Source organism: Sinocyclocheilus grahami, unplaced genomic scaffold, assembly GCF_001515645.1.
Source record: "Sinocyclocheilus grahami isolate Dianchi unplaced genomic scaffold, SAMN03320097.WGS_v1.1 scaffold2300.1, whole genome shotgun sequence".
NCBI classification, from domain to species: domain Eukaryota; kingdom Metazoa; phylum Chordata; class Actinopteri; order Cypriniformes; family Cyprinidae; genus Sinocyclocheilus; species Sinocyclocheilus grahami.
Window position 1 is genome coordinate 36,801 of NW_015507479.1, and position 5,530 is coordinate 42,330.

The 5,530-nt window shown below is 37.5% G+C and overlaps 1 long non-coding RNA gene across 1 annotated transcript; it reads right to left on the minus strand.

Moving 5' to 3' along the window:
- Positions 1 to 3,037: 3,037 nt before the first annotated feature.
- Positions 3,038 to 3,904, minus strand: LOC107574660 (uncharacterized). The gene is made up of 2 exons (XR_001607710.1): positions 3,773 to 3,904; positions 3,038 to 3,632 (listed from the first exon to the last, which is right to left on the minus strand). It is a non-coding gene; the product is annotated as an uncharacterized lncRNA (long non-coding RNA).
- Between the last annotated feature and the right edge of the window lie 1,626 nt (positions 3,905 to 5,530).

Sequence of the window (5,530 nt, forward strand, 5' to 3'; positions counted from 1 at the left end):
TCTCTCTCTCTCACACAAACACACACACACACTCTCTCTCTCTCACACACACACACTCTCTCTCACACACACACACTCTCTCTCACACACACACACACACACGCACGCACGCACTCACTCACTCGTTTTTGTGAAAAGTGGGGACTCTCTATAGGTGTAATGGTTTTTATACTGTACAGACCGTATATTCTATTGCCCTACACCAACCCTACCCCTAAACCTACCCCTCACAGGAAACCTTAGATTTTCTAAAAACTTAATTCTGTATGATTTATAAGCTTTTGTACCCGTGGGGACCACAATTTAGGTCCCCACCGTGACACGAGTCCCCATGAGTCTGTGTGTATTCAGGTTTAAGTCCCCACCAGGATATATAAACCAGTACACTCACACACACAATCGGCATTCCTAATTGTTTTGAAGTAACTTGGACTGCTGTTGCGATAAACAGGAACTAAAGCATTTCTGTAACACTTTAAGATCATCAAAAAAAAACTTTAGCAACTAATCTCAGCCGAGCGTCCTGTTCAAGGACTTCAGCATCTCCATAAAAACCCCATTACTCAAACACACACACACCCATTCCCCAGCCATCGCCTGTCATCTCCACGGCAACTGAGCGTGGCTGTTTCCATGGGGATGAATGTGTGACGGGTGTTTCTATCGCCGCCTGACCTTTACACATGCACCACATATGAACATAAAACTCAAACCAGTATGAAGAACAACAGTCGTCTATTTCTGCATTGCTTTCTTCAACAAACGAGCCGAGTTGTTTTGCCCGTTTCTTAAGTAACGGCTCAATCTGATTATCGAAATAAGAGCCGGCACTCTGCCGTCTATTTTTGCTCTTAACACTCACATTTCTGTCTGCTAACAGGACTCATGTGAGACGCAAACAGACAGAGTGTGTGTGTGTGTGTGTGTGTGGGCCGTCAGGAGTTGTTTACAGAGCTGATAAGACAGCATTTGTCCAGGACGGATTCAGAACCACCGTCACCCATCAGTCTGTCTTCAGAGCTCAAACCCATCTGTGAATCAAGCAGTGTTGGAGACTGAAACACAGGTTTTTGGAATAGCAGCATCATTTTGTCTAGACTACCAGATTTGACAGAATAAGAACACAAGTAACTCTTTTTAATCATCTAACTAAAACAAGCTACACATTAATTTTTAAGGAAATATAATGGGCGATATATTGCGTCACCAAAAATGAATGAGGTCATGTACACAAGTCAATATATTGATTATTGCGACAGGCCTACTAGTGAGTCTGCACCTTCAAACGAGACACCCGTGGGAGCCGCTTGTAAACGCTCCAGACACAGCTGTGCTGAGCAAAACAACCCGACACTAACATATGCATCAGTGCATGACCAACAACTAATAGGACGGACAATATAGAGCATGCTCCAGTTCTAGAAATGAAAGCAGGCACTGCAACAACATCATGCACAATATGTATCCTTCTGCAGAAGTAAATCTAATCTCTGAACAACCACATGATGAGACAGACCTTCATAATATAACAGCTCAAGATCAAGATTCTCTCACACACACACACACACACACACACACACGCGAGTCATGAGAACCACATTAGCTTACTGAGATTACTAGAAAAAATGTAGGAATGACCTCATTTTTGGATTTATTTATTTATCTGTCTCACTTTTACTTCATCACCTATATTTACTTAGATGTGTTGGATTATTTGATCTATAGAACAGTGTATGTGTGTGCATAATGGGTTAATGTATGCATTTGAGATTTTTATGATCAGTCAGATTTTTTTTGGTACTTGTGTATTTGTTTATGTTCATATAATTTATACTTTAAGTACAATGTAAGTACATATATATATATATATATATATATATATATATATATATGCCTATATATAGACTAAGCTAGACTCTTATTTGGCCTCTGTCGACTGTTATATATTGAAAGATTTTGGAAAACTAAAAATACAGTAAATGACTTGCAGTTACACATTTTATTTACATAATTTATACTTTGTAATTATTTACAATATAGCAAATCTTATAGCCTGATTGTTTACATTAAGGTCACACGTAAACCATCCAAAACCGCTAAAGCTGCTTTGAAATAATGTGTATTATTAAAAAGTGCAGTGCAAATAAAAATATTACTGTGTGGTTTATCTAATCTGATGCCTTGTTCTTAATTACATTTGTTATGGCTTTTTTTGTATTTGAGATTCAAACACTGAATCTTCTTGCATTGTACACAGTGACAATATAATATAATCCGTACACCAAAACTATCTTGAAAATCAAGCAAATTCAATAAAAGCTGCATTCCTGTGCTCAAGTTTCAATAAAAAAATGCTTATGAAATGCAAAAAAAAAAAAGTGCACTATATATCATTAGTGCTAACCCCAATATACGACTAGGGCTTCACAATGAACATATAAAACAGGCCGTCGTCAACTATATTACACGAGTGAATGCCAATGAAAATAAAAACAAACATTTACGTACAGTAGTTCGCACGAGTATGAATGAGTGCTGAAGATGGAGGAATGAGGCAAGAAACAAAACACAAACTCGCAGAAAACAATTACTAAAATACAAAATAAGAAACAAAACAAACTTAAAAAGGAGGCGAGGTAACAATCCTCCTTTGGCAGGTTAGGTGTACGAGTACTTATAAAGACGCTTGTGTTTCAAACGTAATAGTTGCGTAGTTTTTTTTATTATTAAGAGTTCCCGATCCCTTCGTTTGTGTTTCAAGCACCCGTCGAGCTACGAATGAACGACCGCAAACGGCGAGCGACAAAAAGTTCACAGTATTCACACGTAATACAAATGTGTCGGCTTGCAGGTCACATGACATGACGTCAGAATTCATAGACACGCCCCTTTTTTTGTTTCTGTACGATGTATAAACAGGAGTCCAGTTGCGAGCTGCGCGATAGTGTCCGACTGTGCGTAGAAACCGAACAAACTTTCATTCGATAATTGAGCACAAATCTTCACCTTTTTTCGTTTTCCTTCCATTTTGTTTTTCGCATAGTGTTACGCAATGAAATACAAGTTACGATATTAATGGACGAACAATGATATTCGTGAGACATCCTTATGTGTTTATTTCCACGGCGTAAAAGAACCTGAATTTGTCAATCCGTTAACGGATGCGGCTCACGATTTGCACGGCCGAAACGTCGCCTGTTTGTATTTGCGAGTTTCCCGACGAGCTGAATGGAGGAAAAACAGACGTAAAGTGCTGGGTTTCCTTCGCGGGACAGAGTCATGTCTTCAGCCGCGCTAGCTCACGTTCCGCTTGCGTTTTTCACTTCCCGTTCTTCACGCATCGCAATTACGTTCTTCGTCAACAACACTTAACTTTCTCTCTCGAATGCGCAACTACTTTCTTTTTCCTCCTTTCTTTCTCAGCGCTGGCCGAAGGGTCGTCCGTCCCAAGTCACGAATTTCTGATCGACACATAATTTAGCCTGGATGGCGCTTCCGGGCGCAAGGCATGCTGGGAAGGGGCTACATCATGGAGTGCAGAGCGTGTGTTTGCGCGAGATGAAAGTCCTCCAATAGGTCCAGTGTAAACAGTCAGAAACCAGTGGACTGGATTTCTGGCTGAGCTGGTTTACCTGAACGAACAACACAATTGAGTTAAAAATATTAACTACTACATGGAATCGGCAGACTTCATACAATTTATCTGCTCTGTAAAATGGATTTAAACAAGCTAAAGTGTGTTAAACGCAAGACTTTGAGGGGGTTTCCTCACCGTCTCCGGCTCCGCGGTCCAGCGACGGCATTCGGACCGCTGTGGGAGGCTTGTAGACGAGATCGCTTGACATTTTATCCACTGGAAGAGGTTTTCTTAATTTCTTTAGGAGTTTGTAGTGATCGGCTTCAATGTCCTACAGCATCAGATCAGAAGAAACACATTAAGATTTACTGTTTACAACTACATCTTAACTGGTGAATCTCACAGAAAATATGTACAGGTCACAATTTAGCCACAGAAAGAGAACAGAAAGGGGGAAAAAAAAAACAGCAACGACAGAACAATCATAGAAAAACTTAATAATAATAATAATCATTATGATTATATACACATCACAGACCTCTTGTTTGCACTGATCATTTATTTGTTTTTATTAAACCAGCATAAATTATAAGCTGTACAACAAATAATACTGTAGTAGTGTATTAACACTTTTTATAGCACATTTACAATATAAAAAAACTTGCATCAATGTCATAAAAGAACAGGCGAGAAGAAACACTGATACATTTATTTATTTTTTTATATTAAATCAGAAAAGAAAAGTCCTTTTGACAATTTATTGCATTCTATTTTTGTGCATGAATGGACACATGCTTTATTGTCAAAATAATGTTAACATTTAAAAAAAGTAAATAAATAAGTAAAAAAAATTAAAAAATAAAGAGGCTTTAATTTCTTAGTGCAATACATTATATTAGTGACCCTGGAGCACAAAAGCAGTGTTAAGTCGCTGGGGGATTATTTATTTTTTTATATTAAATCAGAAAAGAAAAGTCCTTTTGACAATTTATTGCATTCTATTTTTGTGCATGAATGGACACATGCTTTATTGTCAAAATAATGTTAACATTTAAAAAAAGTAAATAAATAAGTAAAAAAAATAAAAAAATAAAGAGGCTTTAATTTCTTAGTGCAATACATTATATATGTGAGCCTGGAGCACAAAAGCAGTGTTAAGTCGCTGGGGGATATTTGTAGCAATAGCCAACAATACATTGTATGGATCACAATTATACATTTCTCTTTTATGCCAAAAATCATTAGGATATTAAGTAAAGATCATGTTCCATGAAGATATTTTGTCAATTTCCTACCGTAAATATATCAACTTAATTATTGATTAGTAATATGCATTGCTAAGAACTTCATTTGAACAACTTTAAAGATGATTTTCTCAATATTTAGATTTTTTTGCACCCTCAGATTCCAGATTTTCAAATAGTTGTATCTCGGCCAAATATTGTCCTATTATTTATTCAGCTTTCAGATGATGTATAAATTAAAATTTTGAAAAAATGACACTTAAAGGGTTAGTTCACCCCAAAATGAAAATTAGGCTGCATTTTACTCACCCCCGATGCATCCGGAGCCATGTGAGTCACTTTTATTTATGGAAAGGTGCTTTTTATTTCACGTCTTTTGGACAGAAGCAATGCAACACCCGCTGAGTGCAATGATAGAGCTTGAAAGATCAAAGACAATTTTTAATATAACTCCGACTGGATTCGTCTGAAAGAAGAAAGTCATAAACACCTAGGATGCTTCGGGGGTGAGTAAAACGCAGCCTAATTTTCATTTTTGGGTGCACTAACCCTTTAAGGCTGGTTTTGTGGTCCAGGGTCACATATAGTATATTATATTTTCTTATATCTTTCTTTAGCTTTTGGGTCAAATCTGACCTGGACATGTCTGTACAGTAATGTTGTGGTGTGTGTGTGTGTTTCTGTCTCTGTGTGTGTGTGTGTGTGTGTG